The 23,801-nt window shown below is 37.2% G+C and overlaps 1 protein-coding gene across 1 annotated transcript in view; it reads right to left on the bottom strand.

Moving 5' to 3' along the window:
* Window positions 1-23,801, bottom strand: part of GRIK2 (glutamate ionotropic receptor kainate type subunit 2) — a 476,767-nt gene that overhangs the window by 249,211 nt on the left and 203,755 nt on the right. The window lies entirely within an intron of this gene.

Genomic DNA, 23,801 nt, shown 5'->3' with positions numbered 1-23,801 from the left:
GAAGGAAACAGACAATGAATACCTAAACAAATAGAATATATATCTTCAGTTGCTGAAAAGTAGTATACAATCATGAAATAGACCATTAGGATAGAGAACTGCAAAGTACTTGGTAAGATAAGACAAGACAAAACTGAGTAATTATTAGAAAGTTTTCTCTGAAGAATCTACAGAGAAGCTAGAATCTAAAAGATGAGAGAACCTAGCTGTTTGAAAATCTGAAAAAAAGACTGTTTCAGGTCAAGGACACAGCCCTGAGACTACTCTAACATTAGAGTGTTCCTGGGAGAGGATAATACCTATCAGTGTGACTGAAGTCACAACCAGTAAGTTAGGGAGTTAGATGAAGTCAATGAGAATGAAAAGAGTGAGGAGCCATATCAGTGAGGCTCTGCCAATCAGGTCCTATACAATTTTGTATGTTTAACTAGATGCAAAGAGATTCCGTGCATTATCATATTTTACTGGAGAGCACATGAACATGATATAGCAGACTGTGCTATAAAAAACCAAAATGTAATCAGTTCCACTACCTACTATTTGCTCATAGCTGAAGCCTCTGCTCTCTTAGATAAAGCTATTGTATAGTAAAAAAGCTTAGAAAGCTGCCATGCCAGTCTATCTAGGATTGTGAACACCCTCTTCCTCACGCCCTGGAGGACAACAGTTATCACATGAGAATGATTATGCCTAAAAGAGTTTTAGGCATGACAACAATGTGTCAGCTTACCAACTCTCATCTCAGAAATAATCAAGATTGTCAGGAAGATGGCAGTCGAACCAGTCAGACTATGCAAGTCTCAGTGTGAGTGAGTGAGTATATGAAAATTTTTGTGTACGTGCTGGTGAGCAAGTGTGAGCAGCTGACTGAGTGAGGGCTAGGGAGCTAGCAGCCAGGGCTCTCCTGGTGTCGCAGCTAGTGCCACAGCTGCTGGGCTTGGACCCTAGCAATTCCCAGGACGCAGAAGCTGAGCACCGTTTTCTTTCACTTTCTTTATTTTTAAAATCAACAAACCCTCCCTGGGAAGAAAATGCTGGGAGAGACTGTCTAAATGGGGGCTTGTGAGCAAGTGGTCAAGCCCTTGGTGCAACAGCTGGTGCTGCAGCTTCTCTGTTTTGTCCCTGGCTCTTTCTAGTTTACAGAAGCCAAGCACCATTTTTTTTTTTAAAACAGACACAAGTTTTTTTCTGCAAAAAAGCATGGTAGAGAAACCATCGTCCCAGGTTCTCCCTCACCCTTGCAGCAGGAGAGAGACTGCTGGCTCCTGGCTTTGCCTCACCACTTCAGTGCCTGGCAGGGCACTGGCAGCAGGGGTTGTGGAGGAAGTCCAGAGGCAAAGTCCCATGGAAGAGGACAAAAGAAGTACCCCACCACCATCTTGAAGGCGTGGTAATAAAGTACTCCTATTTGCTCACCATAGAGAAACAGATCCGATATCTGTGACTGGCAAATCAACTACTCAGGGATTGATCATGACCCAGAGGGAATATCCTGAAAGCACAAATTTCAGAGGGACCTGATGAGTGTTGAGTTCCAGGTGCCCAACCCCCTATCCTGAATATCCTCGGGACAAAGAGTATGACCAGAAAAAGACAAGAAAGAATTCTAAAGAGAGTGAACAAATCCAGAGCCTGGATCAGGGAAGAATAGAGGACTGAGCAAACATCAGAAGAGAAAGCCTGTCCCACTGACACTGAATAACAGAACTAAAGAGAAAAACAAGAAATCTGTCACAAATGAGGAAAAACCAAAAGAAAACCTCAGGCAATTTCAAGTGTACCAAAGACAAAACTCCTGAAAAATCAGAACTTGGTGCCCAAACAATGGAAGTCACCAACAACTGACCCTAGAATATGACAGGGATTAGGGAATGGATGTAAAGAGTGAACAGGACTCAAGAAAGACAAGATGCTGCACTGAAAGAAATTGTAACAGAGATTTTGGCAATAAAACATTTCATCCAGGAAATAAATAACAAGATGACAAGCATGGAAAGCAGAATCAATCTAGCTAAAGAATCTCAGGACTTGACAATCAGAGCATGGAATTAACCTGATCTGTAAAAAACATAGGAAGAAGACTCAGAAAGAAAGAACAAAGCCTACAAGAGATGTGCAATTATATCAAGAGGCCGAATCTATGCCTGATTGGTATCTCAGAAGAAGAAAGGGAAATGGAGAACAACTTGGAGCAAGTATTCCAGGAAGTAATCCAAGAAAACTTTCCCCATTTCACCAGAGATGTGACCAGCCAAGCACAAGAGAGACAGAGAACACTCACAAGACATCAAATGAGAAGGCCAACCCCAAGACCCATAGTAATTCACCTACACAAAGTAGACACAAAAGGAAAAATCCTAAAGGCACCAAGAGAGAAAGGTCAGACTACCTACCAGGGAAAACCAATCAGAATAGCAGCAAACCTATCGGCAGAAACACTACAAGCAAGAAGGAACTGAAGCCCTATATTCAAAGTCCTCAAAGATAAATAATTTCAACCAAGAATTTCCTATCCAGCCGAGCTCAGCTTCAACAGTGATGGAGAATTAAAATCCTTCCCAGACATACAATCCCTAAGAGATTATGCAGCTTCCAGACCAGCTCTATAGGAGAAACTTAAAAAGGTATTAAGCACGGGAAAAAAGAAAGAAAAGAATGACCACACCCTTCCCAAGAAAACAGTACAGCACAGAATCAACAGAGAATACAGGCAACAAGAAATCTGAAAATACACACATACATCAACTCCAGAACCAAAAGAAGTAAGTTAACAAAGATAGATCATCAAGGCAAAAAATTAACAAAGATATCCAGAACCTAAACTTGACACTCGACCAAATAGACTTAATGATCCCAACAGATTATTCCACCCAATAACCACAGAATATATATTCTACTCATTACCACATGGAACATACTCCAAGATTGATCACATCCTTGGCCATAAATTAAGCATAAACAAATTACATAAGGTTGATCTTGCCATGCACATTCTCAGACCGCAGCGGAATAAAAATAAATATCAACACCAACAACATTTCCCCAAAGCCCACAAAGACATGGACACTAAACAGCATGATGCTGAATAACTATTAGATAAACACTGAAATCAAAGCAGAAATTAAAAGATTCCTGGAAACAAATGAAAATGAAGAAACATCTTACCAAAACCTCTGGGATGCCATGAAAATAGTTCTCAGAGGGGAATTTATATCTCTACGAACACACATCAAGAAAATGGGAAGATCCCAAATGGAGAGCCTAACAAATCACCTAAGGCAGCTGGAAAGAGAAGACCACTAAAACCCCAACTTTAGCAGAAGAATCCAAATCACCAAAATAAGAGCCCAAATACAGGTCATAGAAGACAAAAATTTCATAGAAAACATCAACAAAACAAAAAGCTGGTTCTTTGAAAGAATTAACAAGATTAATGAACTCCTAGCCAGAATGACCAAGAAAAAGAGAGCAAAAGCCCAAATAAACACAATCAGAAATACAACTCATCCCAAAGAAATACAAAAGATTATAAGAGATTACTATGTACGCCCATACGGAAACAAACTTGATAACCTAAATGAAATAGAGACTTTCTGACATCACACAAACTCCCTAGGTTGAAACAAAAAGACATTGAGTCACTAAATAGACCAATAACAACCAATAACATTGAGGCACTAAATAGACCAATAGGTCATACAAAAACTACCTACCAAAAAAAGCCCTATACCAGATGGATTTCCAGCAGAATTCTACAAAACATACAAGGAGGAGCTGATACCAATCCTATTGAAAGTATACCAGGCCATCGAGAAAGAAGGAATTCTCCCCAAATCATAAACTAAGCTAACATCACACTGTTATCCAAACTGGGTAAAAAGCCAAAAAGCCAAAAAAAAAAAGGGGGGGAACTACAGGCCAATATCCCTTATGAACATAGAATCAAAATTCCTGAACAAGATTCTAGCAAAGCGGATCCAAAACACATCTAAAAAATCACCCACCATCACTAAGTAAGCTTCATCCCCAGGAAACAGGGTTGGTCGAACATTCGCAAGACCATTAATGCAATTAAATACGTCAGCATATGTAAAAAAAAGAACCACATTATATTATATCATTAGATGAAGAAAAAACTTTTGATAAAATCCAGCATCCCCTCTTGATAAAAACCCTCAAACACCTAAGTATAGAAGAAACCTACCTCAAAATAGTAAGTGCCATCTACGATAAACTCACCACTAACATATTGCTAAATGAACAGAAACTGGAAACATTTTCCCTGAAAACTGGAACAAGAAAGGCTGCCCACTCTCACCCCTCTTGTTCAACATTATGTTGGAAGTCTTAGCAAGGGCAATTAGACAAGAGAAGGAAATCAGCGCTATCCAAATAGGAAAAGAGGAAGTCAAGTTATCCCTTTTTGCTGATGATATAATCTTATATCTTGAAAATCCAAGAGAATCTGTCAAAAACCTGCTTGCATTAATAAAGGACTTTTGCAAAGTCTCAGGGTACAAAACACATGTGCAAAAGACAGTTGCATTCCTATACACCTACAACAAGCAGGCAGAAATACAAATTAAAAGCAGAATCCCATTCACTATAGCCACACATAAAAAATGAAATACCTCGGCAGCTGGGCTTGGTGGCTCAGCCTGAAATCCCATGCCTTTGGGAGGCTGAGGTGTTGGATTTTCTGAGCCTGTGGGTTCGAGACCCACCTGGGCAACTTGGCAAGATCTCATCTCTATAATAAATCAAAAATTAGCTGGACGTGGTAACGCGCGCCTGTACTTCCAGCTACTTGGAAAGCTGAGGCGGAAGGATCGCCGGAGCCCAGCAGGTCAAGGCTGCGGTGGCTGGGAGCGGCCACTGCACTCCAGTCTGGGTGACAGAGTGAGACTCCAACTCAAAAAAAAAAAAAAAAATCTTAGCATCTACCTAAACAGAGAAATGAAAGACCTTTACAAAGAGAACTACAAAACACTGCTCAAAGAAATCCAAGAAGACACAAACAAACGGAAGAATATTCCATGCTCATGGACAGGAAGAATCAACATTGTTAAAATGTCCAACCTACCAAAGGCATTCTACAGATTCAATGCAGTACCCATAAAGTTACCAACATCATTCTTCTCAGACCTGGAAATGACAACACAGAAATTCATATGTAAACATAAGCAACCCCGAATAGCCAAAATAATCCTTAGCAAAAGAAATAAAGCAGAAGTTATCACACTTCCAGACTTCAAACTTTACTATAAGGCTACAGTAATCAAAACAGCCTGATATTGGTACAAGCACAGACATACAGACCAATGGAACAGGATAGAGGTTATGGAAGCAAAGCCTCAATTTCTCCACCAACTCATCCTTGACAAAGCCTCCAACAACAAACACTGGGGAGAGGAGAATCTATTCAATAAATGGTGCGGGGGAAACTGGCTGATCACATGCAGAAGATTGAAACAGGACGCCTACCTATCACTATATACAAAAATTAACTCTAAAGAGATCAAAGACCTAGATATAAAACCTCAAACCATAAGAATCTTATAAAATGCAGCAGATGGAAATCGGAACTGAGAACCAATTCCTATTCAGAACCCTAAATGCCCATACCTTAAGAAATAAAATAGATAAGTGAGACCTCATCGAACTAACGAACTTCTGCAAAGCAAAAGAAACCATCAAGAGAGTAGGGAGACAACCCTCAGAATGGGAAAAAATATTTGCCAACTGTATATCTGACAAGGGCCTAACATCTAGGATCTACAAGGAACTCAAACACACTGAAAGGAAAAAAAAAACTAACAGCCCCATTAAAAAGTGGGCAAAATACATGAACAGACATTTCTCAGAAGAAGATAAACTGGCAGCCAACAGACACATGAAGAAGTGCTCAGATCCTCACTCATCGTCAGAGGAATGCAAATCAAAACCACCTTGAGATTCACTTAACTCCAGTAAAGAATGGCCATCATTAATAAAACAAACAACAACAGATGCTGGTGTGGATGTAGAGAAAAAGGAATGCTTCTACAGTGCTGGTGGGAATGCAAACTAGTGCAGGCTCTTTGGAAGGCAGTGTGGTGGTTTCTGAAAGATCTAGAAATTGACCTTCCAAATGACCCAGCAATTCCCCTATTGGGAATATACCTGGAGGAACTCAAATCATTTTACAAAAAAAGATACCTGCTCATGTATGTTTGCTGCAGCTTTATTCACAATAACAAAAACACGGAACCAACCATGCTGTCCGTCGAAGCTGAACCAGATAAGAAAAATGTTGTACGTATACACAATGGAGTATTATGCAGCCATAAAGAAGGGCAAACGTATGGACTTTCACAGCAACTTGGAAGGATTTAGAATCAATCATACTCAGTGATCTATCACAGAAACAAAGAACAGAGTACCATATGTTCTCACTCATAAGTGGACCTTGAACAATTATAATACTTTAAGAAAGTGATCGGCAGTAGTGGGAAACTGGCAGGGCGGGGAGTGGGATTGGCAGTTGAGGAAAACTGCTAAGGGAGGGAGGATCTTACCTCATCAACAAGGGTATCTGCAAAATCAACATTCGTATACCCAACCCTGAATTGTACCCCATACCTTTATAATAATAATAATAATTAATAAAAGAAATAATCAAGATTAATTCCATCTTTCTTCCCACCTTTATGTATGTTAGTATGTATGTATGTATGTATGTTTGAGTCAGAGTCTCACTCTGTCACCCAGGCTGGGCTCCAGTGATCCTTCCGCTCAGTCTTCCAAGTAGCCGGAACTATAGGCAAGCACTACCATGCCCGGCTAATTTTTTTTTTTTAAAGAGACAAGGTCTGGCCAAGTTGACCAGGCTGGTCTCAAACCTGTGGGCTCAGGCAATCCACTTGCTTCAGCCTCCCAAAGTGCTGGGAATACAGGCTTAGCCATCGTACCTGGTCCATTCCCACCCTTATCGATCACACTTACCACGTCGCTGTTTCATGTATGCTCTAGCCTCACCTTTTGTTATTCTGGCCTCCTAAACACTGCCACTGTGTGTGAAATAAGTCCTTTTCAGATCAGCACAGTGCTTTATATCTTCACCTAATTTTTAGAATGACTGTTTTACCTCCCTGCTCTACTGGGCTGTGTCCTGAGGACACTGGCCAGCCTTCAGGCTTCTTTAGCAGAGACTATCTTCAGTGTTGCCTCCACATCCCTCAGAGAAAGAGGCACATTTGGTGCTTTTCCTCCTCCTCATTGCTGCTCCTAGACAATTTGTTCCCGTGCCTTGTGCAGTAACTTCTGCTCCTCTGAAGCTCATACACCTTACTAGATCAGGTTTTCTCTTCAAAATTGCTGTCATCTAATGAAATCTGATTCAGAAGATTTATCAAATAGGAAGGGGAACTTTTACCTTTCAAATATTTAACTACTGGATGGCAATTTTGCTCTCTTTTCTGACTCTTATCATTACTCTGTATTCAAAATCCACTTACATGAGGCATCCAATGTGGGTGATGTCTTAATCTTTTTACCTATTCATTGTCTCATCCTTTCCCTCATTAAAATTTAGTGTCCCTTTTCCATGATCTCAACTGCAATCTATTTGTCAGAAAATTATCTACCTTTTTATTGAGATTTCTAACAGCCTCTCATCCAACTCCTTGTTCAATCACACCTATATCTACAATTCTTCAATACCATAAAGAATTCTCTATCTCAACACTATTTTCTCATATACTTCATTTATCTTCAATTATTTTTATCTACTTGTTGGCTTACTACTGTGTTTTTTGTTTGTCTTACTTTCCTGTAATGTGACATCCTATGAATCATTATAGTATCTTTCATGCCTAATATACCTGGAATAGGGTAGGTACTCAGTAAATATTAACAGAATCTATTATTAATAAATTAGTGACTCCCCTAGCTCAATTTTCTCAACTCTAAATGTCCTTAATAATACATCTAAAGATGTTTGGGAATTAATTAAAAGGAGTTTGGCAAAAATGAGTCCTCAATAAGATTTCATTATTTCAGCTTCTCAATAATTTTCCATGGATATTTAAAAAAGTAGTCTCGGCCGGGCTCGGTGGCTTAGCCTGTAATCCCACGCCTTGGGAGACCGAGGTGAGTGAATTGTCTGAGCCCGCAGGTTTGAGATCCACCTGGGCAACTTGGCGAGACCTCAGCTCTACAATAAAAATAAAAAAAAAATTAGCCGGGCGTGGTAGTGCGCGTCTGTAGTTCCAGCTACTTGGAAGGCTGAGGGGGAAGGATCGCCAGAGCCCAGCAGGTCAAGGCTGCGGTGGCCGGGAGCAGCTACTGTACTCCAGTCTGGGTGACTGAGTGAGACTCCAACTCAATAAAATAAAATAAAATACATAAAAATTAAAAAGTAGTCTCTAATTTTCAAGCAGTTTTAGGTTCACAGCATAGTTGGATGGAAGGTACAGAAGTTTTCCATATACCTCTGCTCCCTCCCCCACAAGCCTTGTTTTCCCTACTATCAATATCCAGCACCAAATTGGTACATTAGTTACAACTAATGAATCTACATTGGCACATCATTATATATTCTGTGAATTTTGACAAATATATAATGGCATACACTCACCACTGTAGAATCAGGCAAAATAGTTTCACTGCCTTAAATATCCTTTGTGTTCTATGTATCCACCATTTCCTCAAGCTAACTCTAAGCAATCATTAATTTTTAAAAAATATCTTCAGAGTTATGCCTTCTTCAAAACATCATATAGCTGGAATATAGCCTTTTTAGATTATCTTCTTTCACTTAGTAACACACATTTAAGTTTTTGCCATGTCTTTTCATGGCTTGATAGCTCATTTCTTTTTAGTGCTGAATACTGTGTAAGTGTATCAGAGTTTATTTGCCACTCAGCATTTGATCAAATTTTGGTTATTCCAAGTCTGGGCAATTATACATGAAGTTGTTATAAACATTCATGGCTTTTTTGTGGACATAAGTTTTTGATTCACTTGGGTAAATACCACAGTTCATAATTGTAGGATCATATAGTAACTGTATGTTTCGTTTTGAAGGAAACTGCCAAACTCTTCCAAAGTGGCCGTCCCATTTTGCACTCCCACAAGAAAGAAATGAATTTTTGCTACTCCATATATTTGCTTTGGTGCTGTCAGTGGTCTAAATTTTGGCCATTCTAATAGGTGTGTGGTGATATTTCATTGTTGTTTGAATTTGTAATTCCCTAATGCCGTACGATGCTGAACATCTTTTCATATACTTCAATGGAGTCTTTTTACTGGGACTATTTTACAGTTGTCCATTAAATGTTAGGAGATTTAAATAATTCTCCTAGGACAAATAGACAAGAAGAGGTAAAGAATAGCTAAGAAAAGTCAAATAAGAGGTTTGAACCTAAGTTTTCCAAATTCCACCATGCATACTTTTCCAACTGTTTTATGTTGCTTACTATACCATGAGATCATTTGGGAGAAAATTGTATATGTTGGATTTTTAAATGGAATTAAATCAAATATACAAGAATCAGAAATTAATCTGTAACTGTATTCAATGCCAGATATTTGGGCTTACCATAAGTAAAAAGACAGTTAAGATTCTGTCTAATTTTTAAGTACCATGATTCACATATAAACTTTATTCCACTGGGGTACTCAGAGCACTGCTAATACAATGCAGTGACTTTCCATGCAAAGGTTTTTTATACTATTTCCCTCTCTTCTCTTTCAGGCCTCCTAGTCTCTCAGATTAGACAACATATTTCCATAGACCATAGTTTATATGCCATTGTTGCCTTGGAAGGGAAAGAAGTCCTGTGGCTAAACAGCTTTCTGATAATGGGAATTCACATCCCAGACATAATCAGGTGTTTCTTTGTCTGGTGCAACTTTTGAATACTTTTACCATAGCCTTTATACTATTGGGTAGGAATATTGATTTATCTATATCTCTTCTGAACTAAACATGAGTGATTTATTAGGCAAGATGCAAGATGGTTACTTAACTCTGCATCAAAGCACCAAATATCACCTGGCAAATAGGTTTACCAATACTATCATTGCTGAAGTGAATTAAATGGAAATGGATTGCTCTGGGGGAACCTAAACTTGAAGGGAGAAGCCAGGAAAACCTGAAATTGAAGAAAAAAAGTGAGACAGGTAAGTTCCCCTATGGAGCTCAGGTATGGTGGGAGCAAATCTTCAGGTTTCTCATCCACATGCAAAAGGTTAAGGACTTGAGAAAAATAATATATTACCCTGTAGAGGAAATAACAGTGAATTCTGTATTGGCAGAAAATAAATCAAATAAAGTATGCAGGTATAGTAGATTAGCTCTAACAATCTCATACTTTGATTTTATTCAGTTTATAATTTATAAATAAATAAGCTTTTTTATTTAAAAGGCACAAAGATTGACAGTTTGTCAAGCTCCATTACTAAGTAAGAACACTAACATTTTCCAAGAACTTACTCTGTGCCAAGCCCCATTCTAAGTGCTTTTTTCAGACTAATTTATTTATTCCTCATAACAACTAAGTGAGGTTGATAATATTACTTCTATTATATAAATGAAGAAACCAAGTGGGGGAAGGATGCTAAGCATTTCTTTGCCCAAGGTCAAGAACCAGCATATAACTCAAGCAGGCAGATGGCTAGACCACTTAACCACCACACTATCTCCATTAAATAATTCTTAGTGATCATGTCCAAACTCCACGTGAATGCAAAGTTATACACAGATAATTACATAGCTGAATGCATGTTATACGGCTTTATTATTACTATTTTTAATCAACTTGGATTTGTCACTGGGCTATATTGCATGAAAAACTGTATTACAAATTGAACAATTCAATTAAAACAACATTTTAGAAGAAAATGAATAGTAAATATATAATATAGAAAATTCATTTTCTACATGACAATTTATATTCTTTCTAAATAAAAACACATTTTTAAACATAAAATTGCTTTACAAATTTATAAAAATAGCACATAATAAGCCCATCAAATTTATGTAGCAACATATGAGTATCTAAAAATGCTTTTTTTCTGTTTGCATTTTTTAAATTATCATTGTCTCTATTTTAAGTTTTGTTCCAAAATATTGACAGCATATTTTTCACACAAACTGATTTGAACACTGGAAAAAATATAATAAAAATTAATGGTTATGGGTATGTGAGACATATAAGGGATATATGTATGCAAGAAATGAAAACAGCAAAATAATTTAGAAGTTATCATTGCATTTATATCTTATTAATCCAGCTTGTCCTACCAGGTATCCTTATTAATTTGATTTCCTTCATCTATAAGCTAATAAGAAAACTTCTGTCAGAGGCAAATACATTTGTTGATTCCTGTGAGATTAAAAAGCCTACTTAGATATACATTTAAAACAGGTTTACACATCACTAGGAAAAAAATATATGTGGTCTGAGTGCGTCTTTTTATTATTTATGGATCTCTACAATGTCAAATATCACTCTTCCCATATTTAATTCTGATAAGATACAGTTTTCTTGCTGTGATTCCTATCTCCAGCTACACTGTGTCACCAGATAGTTTTACATCAAGTTATGACTCTCCTTTAAACTCTCTTTCTCTGTTTCACATGGCACAAGGATAAATAATAATCTCGTGTAAGAAAAGAAAAATGGTACCAGAAGCAATTACTATATCACATACTGAGTTCAATGAATAATATGATAAAACTCTCCTGGGCAACTTTACTGATTTCTCATATCATCTTAAATCTCCACATCAGCATTTGCTAGAGGTAAAGGCACTTCATTCCACTGACATCTGTAATAAGAATTTGTCAGCATTTCTACTATCAACCCCAGTTTTAAGGAACCCAATAACTCATGTATTTTTATCTGCATTTGCCTGGGAGTTGGCACGGAATGAATCCAAAATGATGCTCTGAAAAAGTGAAATATGTTTTAAGGTTGACGGGAACAAAATGTTTTATTTAAATGTAATAAAACTTTTAATAATTTTTAAAATATATAACTCATCTATCCCTCAGTTCTCAGTTAGGGCTCAATTATTTTTTTCAGATGCTAACCCTGAGCTATCATTCCATTACCTATGCTATTTAAAACATAGGAAGGTGAATGTAAATTAATTTTAATGTGATTTGTATAAACTATTCTCCACTACTACAATGATAAGACAAAATAAACTACTGTATTTGCCCAAACATGTATTTTATTTTATTTTATTTTGAGTTGGAGTCTCACTCCATCGTCCAGGCTGGAATGCAGTGGCACACTCACAGCCACCCCAGTGTTGACCTGCTGGGCTCCAGCTATCCTTCTGCCACAGCCTTCCAAGTAGCCGGAATTACAGGCGCGTGCTACCATGTCCGCTTAATTTTTTATTTATTGTAGAGACGAGGTCTTGCCAAGTTCCCCGGGCTGGTCTTGCACTCTCGGGCTCAGGCAATACACTTGCCTCGGTCTCCCAAAGTGTTGAGATTACGGACCAAGCCTGGCCTCCACGCATGCCTTGAACTCCTACTCTGTCCCAGCACTTTTCTAGGTACTAGGTATACAACAATGTACAGTCACAAGCAAAATAACACAGAAAAATGCATGCCCTTTAAGGAACTCTCAATCCAGTGATGAATTTGAAATCTCACCTATTATATATTATCCTGTATTATTTACATGTAACTAATTTGCTTCACTAATTATCAGAAGTGGAATATTTCTATAGACTATATATTTTGAGAAACAGTACTACATGTTTTGTTTTAGAGCATTATGGTGAATCTTAGAACATATGATGCTATCGTTCACAAATAATTTATTTGAGAAAATACAACAGGCAGGAAAATAAAATATCCAGGTAACTATGGTCTGGTTCTAAATTTATCTTCATGTCCAAAAAGCTTCTAAAATTGGTCTGGGACAACCAGCTGAAATTTCAGTTGCTTATGAGCATTTAGAAAATATAATTAACGGTGCTAATTTTTCCTTAATCAAACTAGAATTTATATTAAAAAAAACCAACAAAACACCAACAAAGCCAACAAACAAACAAAAAACGCTTTGTTTAAAATGGCATTCTTATGCTCACAGTCTGTCTCCTATCACTGTCCTCACATTGAAGGCATTCAATCTTAAATAATAAGAGAGAAACTTGGTTTTCATAGAGTGTGAAAATCAAGACAGGTGTTAAGAAGTTGATTGAAAACAGAAGCCTAATGCATGAGGAGCAGAAAGGGGAGCGCAAGAATGCACTTGAGAAAGGTAAATTGGCTTATAAAAACTATAGAACTTACACCTTAACAAAAAACAAAACAAAACAAAGCAGACCTCAACATCTTGCCTTGAGGTGCTCAAGGAGTACTTAAGAAAACGTCAAGTGGGGAGTCAAAATTTTAAAAGGAAGTTTAAGGATGAAAGGACATTACTATAGACAGATATTAAGAAGATAGATCAAAGAATAATACTCTGCCCTTTCTACCTAGAGTATGCTTTACTTGAATTTCCCCAAATCCCCTCTTGCTGTCCTTCTCCCATCCAAGCATTGGGGCTAAAAATTTTAAATGTCTCTTAGATAGTACTAGGATTAGTTGCCTGTGTTAACATTCTTTTCAACTCTAATATTATTTTCATTTTATTTCGGGTAATTAAACTAAAATATCTTATTAGATAGAATGTGTATGTGTAAGTTTAATTTTATTACAGGCAATAGGTGTTCTTCTTGAATAATGGAAAACACCCAAGAAATATCACTATTACTGATGAAGAAATACGAGCAGAATAAAGGGAGGTTTTCAACAAGATATGAACAAGTTATCAACTCACTAGTCTAACTAGCAATACTTCTGGATAGGTTTTAAACACAAAAAGTGTGATGTAACCAAGGGAGGGAAAACAGCTAATGTATGCTTTTCTTTTCTTTTTTTTTGAGTTGGAGTCTCACTGTGTCGCCCAAGCCGGAGTGCAGTGGCAAACTCATGGTCACTGCAGCCTCGAACTGCTGGGCTTAGGTGATCCTTCCACCTCAGCTTTCCAAGTAGCTGGAAATATGTGCACACACTACCACAGCCAACTTATTTACTTATTTATTTATTGTAGAGATGAGGTCTCACCAAGTTGCCCAGGTTGGTCTCAAATCTCTAGGCTCAGGAGATCCTCTCACCTCAGCCTCCCAAAGTGCTGGGATTACAGACTGAGCCACCGCACCCAGCCTAATGCATGTTTTCCAATTGGCATTTTTGTTGACTTTAATTGATTACAACTACTCCTGTTGAGGGACCCAAGTGACTTAAGAAGTTATACTTGCCATATATCCCTACCTTACGTTCATTGTATTTCATATATCCCTACCTCACGTTCATTGTATTTTATATATCCCTACCTCACGTTCATTGTATTTTATATATCCCTACCTCACGTTCACTATATTTTATGAATTCTTAGTATTTTAAATCCTACCTCAGACCCCATAGAATTAGGCATATGTCGGGTGCCGGGTAGTGACTGGTTGTATAGTTATACAATGTTTTAAGCAGTATTTGTACTTAGAACTTTGTTAAGCTTTGTTTGTCCCAATTGCCATGCTGACTACTTCTGCTTCTGCAATGGGATGTAAATGTTAAGCGATAAGCCCCTTCCAGACATTCCTTTGCTTAATTAAGGTAGACTCTGTGGCGCCAGTCACCCTCCTGGTGGACTCTATGTAGTTTCAAACTTCCTGCTCACATGCCAAAGTTAATTTACGCGAAGTGACTGTGTAAACCTAGCTTATCTGACATTCCACTCTGCCTGTTTAGCCATTTCCCGTCAATCACAGGCAACTGAGCTAGAGCCCGCGCAAACCAAAAATGAACCAACCAATCTTAAGCACCCCGGCCCTTGACATCACCGCAGACCTTATTGGGGACTAATTATGCAAGGTCCGCGGACTTCGGTTTCTACGTCATGACCTCTTCTGATTGGTTAATGTTGCAAGCCTAGGAAAAACCAGTCACGCCCAGCCCCTCCCTCTGTAATTGTGCATAAAAAGTGCTTGCCATACTGGATCGGGGCTCTCAAGCTCGAGCTGCTGTGTCGGTTTCGGTTTGTGAGCTGAGACTCGAGCCTGAATAAAGACCCTCGTGTGTTTGCATTGGAGCTGGCTCCTTGGTGGTCTCTCGGATTTAGAATTTTGGGTTTAACACTGTATGGCATAGCAACCTATAAGGGAAAATGACAACTCCAAAGATGATCAATATATGACTATGCTCTTCTAAGAAGGTACTGAAGTAGGGTAGCTAGCCTAGGTTTGATATAGATAAATTTCCCATAGGTAGATTTTAGGAAGCATTTGGGCATTTTTAAAATTCCATTTTATTGCAGGCCAAGCTGCAGCCTACCCCACCCACTCAGCAAATACAAAGGAAACTCCATCAGATGCAAGAATAGGACAACCCAACATTTCAACTCATGGTTTAGCATAATAATCACTAAGAAACTTTCCGGTTCCCTGTTGAAGGGGGAAGGCCAAACACCACTCCTTAACTGACCACCCATAAAAATGACAATAAGACCACCTTTTAGCTCAGGAACTGGTGAATTGGTAAACATCTGACAGATCTTTTGCAAAAGATAATGTGGTTAGGAAAAGACCTCTTCTACCTTTGTCTCCTCCCATCAGGAGCCCAGAGGTGTCAATCTCCAGAGTGGTGGTTACCTGGGCTCCACCCTCTTTATAAATCCTTGCAAAGATATGTCAGGTCTAAGGTAAAGAACAAAAAGTGCAGTTTCTTTTGCCCATACCAGCTCTGGCATGTCTCCATTTCTTTTCTCCCTTCTTTCTTTCTTTTTTTTTTTTTTTTTGAGTTGGAGTCTCACTCAGTTGCCCAAACTGGAGTGCAGTGACCGCTCCCGGCCACCGCAGCCTCGACAGCTGGGCTCCGGCGATCCTTCCGCCTCAGCCTTCCGAGTAGCCAGAATTACAGGCATGCGCTACCATGCCCGGCTGAGTTTTTGATTTATTGTAGAGATGAGGTCTCGCTGCCCAGGGGGGTCTTGAACCTGAGCCTCCCAAAGGCGCGGGATTACAGGCTGAGCCACCGAGCCCGGCTTCCCTTCTTTCTTTAAAAAACTTTGTCTGAAAACTTTGCTGACCACTCTAAAATTCATTTTAGAAATGAGCCAGAGAAGCCACAAGTTTTGTACACAACCCACACAGCATTATCTGCCTCCTTTTCATCCCCATTTCAAATAGGAATCTTTCCCTCCCTTCAGTAGAACAGTGAAAGTAAAGCATTTGAAAAATAAAAAGTGGGATCTTCTGGTGCTGCATGGAAATGAATTCTTGCTCCATTCACTCCCTCTGTGCTCCCCTCAAGGAGGATCACTCCAGTATCAGCTATGCATGGTGCAAGAGCTTGACTCCAGCCCACCTCCACCAGCCTGGAGGATCAGTAATCTCGGCGTGAGTGAGCAGAAACTGAGTGACAGGGAAGAGAGTCAATAGAAGATCCCGAGAAAAGAAAATGGCAGAGGCCGAAAGGAGGGAAAGACAGAAAAGTGATAAAAGCTCCTTCAGTATCCCAAAATTCATCCCTCTTGTGCAGTTGTCCATCTGTCGTAGGATAATTGCTTTTCCATTTTGGTGTCTCCTTTTTCAAAGGCTGGTTACTGCCTAGAGCAATATGTGTTAATGTCACATTTGCACCATCAATGACTGCTTGTTCCAGCTCGTGATCGTTGCTCTCAAAAGCGTGTGCCACAGCCTTCCAGGAATTTCAGATCTAGTTATGACCTACAAAAGCTGGTGCAGCCTCTCTATTAGGGGAAGGGAAATGCCTGGATAGGTAATGGTGGCCACTGACTGTTGGGTCCTGGAGACCACGGCTCAGACCAGCACTCTATCAGTATTGAGAATCCCTAGGTCTGTATGGATGTGGCTGGAGTTTTAATTAAATTATTGATTGATACAGAGGCTAAGTTTTCAGCCCTAGTTGCTCATGCTGAATCTTTCTTCAGCCACCTGCTCTCTAATGGGCGTGCCAGGTGTTCCAAGAGTTGAACGTTTCACCTATTCTCTAGTCAAAAGTTACTAAAAGGTTAATTCAAATTATGAATGTAAAAGAAGTTATCTGTAAAAAAGGAAAAAAGGAAAGAAACCAGCAAGCAAAGGAAAACTATAAAGAAAGTTTTTGGTATAAAAGTATGTTTTTAGTAAGAAAGAAGGATGTAGGAAAAGAATAATTTTGTCTACAGAAGAATTTTGTATAGTAAATTTTTGTCCTATAGTAGAGTGAATGGTTGTTTGGAAAGAAGGAAAGTATAGGCAAAAATAGAAGGTTCAAGCACGTTAAAAAATGGTGTGTGGATATCCTAAGATGGTATGTGAAAAGCTTGTGGAAAAAAGAATGCGTGAAAGAAATTCTGTAAATAATCAAGTCTACAAAAACTTTAGTTATGATTATGAATTAACCATTAACATCAATCACACTGATGTTAGGTCAAAACACTATTATGTCAAAGTAACAAATTTTTCTTCTTTCATATAAACCAAATAGTTTTATAACTTATTTGTTTAAATCATTACTAATTATATTTGTCAGATTTTTTCAAAGTCTAAAGAAAACTATTTTTCTTGGAGAAATTTACAGTTTTTTCCACAAATAAGTAAAGTGTGGTCTTATAAGCAAAATTTAAAACTTATATATTTTCCTCTCTACCTAATTTCTCTAAACTGAAAGAGAACTGTTTATTCATTTCTAACAGTATGGTTGTTTACATAAGTTCAATAAGAATTTGCTTTCCTTTGTAACAAAGTGTGATTGGAAGCATTGTTTTTTGTTTGTTTGTTTGTTTGTTTTACCAAGGCTTTAGCTGTAATAATATTTCAAAACAGACTGCTTTAAATAATTAAGATTAAGGTTTAATCTCATATAAGATTCTTTATGGGGAAAAAAAGTTCCAACAAAGCCAATTTAGAAACAGAAAAGTCTATATGGCAAATAATCTCATTATACTTTATATGCAAATAAGATATATTAAGTTGAAGCAAGTAAACTAATCCTACTACAATTTGTCTTTAACAAAAATGGAAACTGAAAAAAATTGTTTCGAAAGGAAGTGGTACATCTGTTTTAAATTCTCTTGTTCATTGTTTAAATTTTATTGTTTTCTGCAATTTAAATTACACAATGAAGTCTTTTCTGAGTGCAAGTCTCCAAACATTTTCAGCTTTCTCATCAAATTGTACATAATATTCACTTGAGTTCCTAGTTCAACTTGCAGTACAGAAAAGTCTGTCAGGTTGCCACCGTAGTCTAAAAATACATCAGAAACTCTAAAAGCTAGTACTTATTATAAAGATCAGAAATTAAAGTTCATCATTTAAATTATGCTGGTAACCACATAGCCTTTATACAAAAGGTAATCAGCCACTACCTAATGTTATAGCCACACTGTGAGTAAAGAGTCACCAACACACTGAGAGTCAAATATTGAGTCCTTTAATAATGGTGGTCAAGAGCAGGCTCATGCCAGAAAGAGACTCTTGATCCCAAATGAAGCAAGCAAGAACCATTAGGTTACAGAGTTTCAGTTCTGGGTAGGGAACAAGAGATTTTTCAAAGTACGAGTCATTAAACCATGGGGGGGCGGTGTAAATTACATAGTGTGACAGAATTGTTTCAGGAATGTTATAGCCCTCCAGGGGAAGGAACAGAAAAGCCATAAATCGTGGGGCATGGTTTATGGCCTACTGGAAAAGTTAGGGCAGCCATACAGAGGAGGGGTGAGAGGGGGAACTGGAAGACAAAATGGAAGAACTACTACAAAATGGAGTTACCTTGGTTAGGTCACTAACAGCCATTTCACTAAACTGTCAAATGTCCATTTCACTAGACTGTCAAATGTATATCTGGCTTCACTTAATTTCTCTATTTTCAGCTCAAGTGGGGGGGAGTGTGGTTATTAATACAACCTACTGTATGTACATAAATGCTACTGAGCAAGTTGAAGAAGATTTAAAGAAAACTTATGACAGGCTAAGTGGCTTCACAGTTTTACATGAGAAGCTCCTCTGTTGCAAACACTTTTTGGGGCACTAATAAAAACTAAATGTCCTAGTTTGCTTGGGATGTTATTTTATTGGGCTTATTGCAATAACTATAATCCTGATAATTTTTGGTCCATATCTTTATAACTGGTTAAATTTGTTTCTTCCAGAATCCAGCAATTTCATGCCCACAAATGATCATGTAAGGATTCCAGCTGGTGCCTGCAAACAATGCCCCTGTTAAAACAGATCTGGACACCTTAGATCAGACAAGGACAGATTTTCTATCTCTGACTAGGAAAGACTATGCCCACTGCCAACTGTGAAGAAGCTACAGAAGACTGACCTTTACCCCTCTGTACCCCATAAGATTATGGGATCAAGAACCTCCAAGGGGGAAGTGGGGCAGGGTAGCTACTGAGGAGATGCCCTTAGCAAATCCAAAGAAAACTCCATCAGATGCAAAAATAGGACAACCCAACCTTTCAATTCATGGTTTAGCACAATAATAACCAACAAACTTTCAGATTCCTTGCCAAAGGGGGAAAGTCAAATACCATTCCTTAACTGATCACCCATAGAAATGATAATAAGATCACCTTTTAGCTCAGGTACTTGTGAATTGCAGGTCTCCTGCAAAAGACAATATGGTCAGGAAAAGCCCTCCCCCCCCCCCCCCCCACCCCGCTTGTTTCCTCCCATCAGGAGCCCAGAGATGTCAATCTCCAGAGTGGTGGTTACCTGGACACCGTCCTCTCTGGCATCATTTTAAAAGTAAATCCAGTCTATGGTAACCAGCAAAAAGTGTGGTTTCTTTCATCCATATCGACTCCGGCATGTCTCTGTTTCTTTTCTCCCTTTTCTTTAAAAAACTTTGCTTGAAAACTTTGCTAACCACTCTAGAATTCATTTCAGAAATAAGCCAGAGAATCCATGAGTTTTGTGACACAACCTACTTGGTATTAGGTACCATTTTAAGTTTTTATCTGAAATTTAATAAGATGCATGAAGATAACTTCATTTGATTACCTCATGTTAAAATATAAATGTAAAATATATTTGATGTTTTCATCCATGAATTCATCCACCAATTCATTCATTAATTCATTCATGAAACAAGTATTTTTGTATAAATTCTGTATACCCATTTGTAGAACAAAGGTCTAAAAATGTTTCCTTAAAAATCAAATGGTAAATATATTTGACTAAAAATGTTTCCTTAAAAATCAAATGGTAAATATTTTTGACTGTAGTCAGAGCTACTCAATTCTGTCATTACAGAGCAAAAGCAACTATGGAAGCATTAAATACAGTGGAAAAATGGTCAGAATCCATGTTTTAGTAACTCTGGAATCTAATAAAAACTTACAACAACAAGGGGATGCTTTGTGAAGAGAAAAAACGTCAGAATTTTGGCAGAAGAGTTCTGTGGCATGTTAATTTACCTTGTTACTACTATTTTCCACTTCTCAGTTGCATAACAGTCTCAAAGATGGCAGCCTACATTCCTGGAACAGGTCATACATATTATAGGAAAAAGAACTGTAGCTGTGTGTTTTAGGCCTGTGCAGAGAATGTTACTCTCATAGGATTATAGCTGTGTGTTTTACCCTGTGTAGTAGCTCCTAGAGGGATGGGCTCAAGGACTTGCCTTTGTTTCACCTGCATAGAGTTTCCCAAGGGCAGAAGTTGCTTCACAGATTGTGTTTTTCTTTAACATTTAAAGCCACATATATTAGCTGCCCTTCCTGGGCAAGAGATAAAAGCAGGGGCAAGAAAAAGGCTGATCAAAAAGCTGGAGACAAAAAAGGCTGGGTAAGGAAATAAGAGATGAAAACTACTCCTGTGTATGCAAGGGAACCTAGAATTCCATGCCCATAGCCAGGGTGGAACATATGCTCAGAAGAGACCTGAGAAGATACTAAGCCCTTACCTCTGACTAGACTTCAGGATCCTTGAAAGAAGGAAGAAAGAATAAGGTAGAATTGTAAACTGCCTGGCTAAACACTGAAGGAGTGTCTTAATAGACTTACAGATGAACTATAAATATTGGAAGTTTCATTTTGTTTTGTTTTGTTTTGGTTGTTTTGTTCTAGGAGTATAAAGAAATCTTCAGCAAATTACTAGGGGAACACTAACTTAACAAACACAGATTCCAGAGACCACCCATAACAAAGAATACAGACTATACAAAGTTAATTTAACAAAGTCACTAAACAAAAAACAAACACAACAAGCAGTAACAAAAACCCTGAATGGGGAGAAATCTAATTTGTAGGGTTGCTATATTATTCTATTCAAAACATCAATTTTTCAACAAAAAAAATTATGAGATATGCAAACAATGAAGTATAGCTCATTTATAGGAAAAAAAGAAATTAATAGAAACTGTCCTTGAGAGAAGAACAATGAATCACAGAGGAAATTACAAGAGAAATATAAAATACTTTGTAATGGATGAAAACAAAAGCAGAACATATTAAATCTTAGTGGTCACAGTGAAAGCAGTCTTCTTAAGGAAATTTATAGCTGTTGATGTTTACATGAAAATAGAAGATTTCAAAGCAGTAACTTAAATTTATACCATAAAGAATTAGAAAAATAAGATCAAACCAAATATTAATAGAAGAAAGAAAGATTATCTTGGAGATATATAAAATAGAGAACAACAAAAACAAAACAAAATAGAGAGAAGCAATAGAAACAAAAGTTGATTCTTTAAAAAAGACCATCAAAAATTAATAAATCTTTAGCTATACCAATCAAGAAAAAAAGTAGAAAATCCTCAAGTTAAAATGAGGGCCCTTGCTACCAAACTTGTAGAAATAGAAAACAATAATAATAAGAGAATCACAGAAATAACTGTACGTCAAAATTAGACTACTTTGATGAAACAGAAAAATTCCTACAAAGACACAACTACTAAAACTACCTAAAGTAGAAATAAAATTCTGAATAGATCTTTAGAGAGATTGAATCAGTAATCCAGAACCTACAAACAAAATCCTAGAACCAATTAACTTCACTGGTGAAACTCGACCAACATTTTTAAAAGATTTAACACCAATTTTTCTCAAATTATTCTAACTAAGAGAAAAGGAAAAACTTCCCAATCCATTATTTGAAGCCTGCTACCAAACCAGAAAAGACTTTGCACAAAAAAACTACAGACCATTATCCATCAAAAATAAAGGTGTAAAAATCCTCAACACAACAACAGAAAAGAATCATCTCTTCAACAACAGGGGCAACTATATACCCACATGCAAATGAATGAAGTTGATCCTTACATCACACTATATCCAAAATATTAAATCAAAGTTGATCAATGACATAAATATAAAATCTATAACTATGAAACTCTTACAAGAAAACATATGGGTAAATCTTCAAGACTTTCGATTTGGCAATGGAGTATTTGATATGACACCAAAAGTATAACCAAAAAGCACAGATCAACAGATCAATACATTAGGTAGGTAGGTAGATAGATAGATAGATAGATAGATGATAGATAGATAGATAGATAGATAGATAGATAGATAGATAGATAGATAGAGAACTTAGAGCTTTATCACAACTGAAAACTTTAGTGTATGAAAAAAGACAACCCAAAGAATGGGAGAAAATATTGTGAATCATATATCTGATAAGGTCCTACTATTCAGAGTTTATAAAGAACCATTACAACTTAATAAAAGGTCAAACAATGCAATTTAAAAATGGACAAAAGACTCAAATAGCTGTATCTCCAAAGAAGACACACAAATGGTAACAAGCATATAAGAAGATGCTCAATATCATTAGTCATTAGGGAAATGCAAATTTAAACCATAATGAGGTACTACTTCACACCTACTAGGATGGTTATAATTTTTCAAATGAAAATATCAAGTGGTGGCAAGGATGTAGACAAAATGAAGCCTTCATACTTTGCTGGTGGGAATGTAAAATTGTGCAACTTCTATGAAAACAATTTGGTAGCTCTTCAAAAGCTAAACATAGAATCACCATATGACTCAGCAATTATGTTCTTAAGTGTATACTTATAGGACTAAAAATTAGGTGTTTATACAAAACCTTGTGAACAAATGTGCACAGCAGAAATTTTCACAATAGTCAAATTTTAGAAACATCTCAAATGCTCAATGGATTAATAGAAAAATAAAATAATGTATATATTTAAAATGTAGTATCATTTAGTCATAAAAATAAGAAAGTACTGATACAAGTTAAAACATGGATAAACCTCGAAATATTACGTTAAGTGAAAGAAAACAGACACAAAGGCCACATATTATGTGATTCTATTTACCCAGAAAAATTCAGCATCGGCAAACCATAAAGATAGAAAGTGGTTGCCAGAATCTAGGGGTAAAAAAGGAATGTAGAATGAATGCTTAATACAGGGTTTCCTTTTGGGATAATGAAAATGATTTGGAACTAGACAGTGGTGATATTTGCATAAGATTGTCAATGTACTAAAAACCACTGAATTGTACACTTTAAATTGGTTAAAGCAATGAATTTTATATTATGTAAATTTGACTTCAATAAAAAACAAAACAGAACAAAAACATGGGCCAGCCCTCTGCACTTAGTTTGACAAACACTGCACCAAGAAGAAAAAAGTACATAAAACATGTTGTGTGTCCTTAAATCGCTATGTTTATACTATATACACTATATAATTAAGTTATTTACATATAAAATAGTCTTACATTGACTGTAACATCTAGCATAATAGTATAATGGAAAAACTTGTATGC

The sequence above is a fragment of the Carlito syrichta genome, unplaced genomic scaffold, assembly GCF_000164805.1.
Source record: "Carlito syrichta isolate Samal-C Ts95f unplaced genomic scaffold, Tarsius_syrichta-2.0.1 Scaffold303260, whole genome shotgun sequence".
Lineage (NCBI taxonomy): Eukaryota > Metazoa > Chordata > Mammalia > Primates > Tarsiidae > Carlito > Carlito syrichta.
Note: the sequence above shows the minus strand (reverse complement) of the source record. Positions and strands in the feature narration are given on the sequence as shown.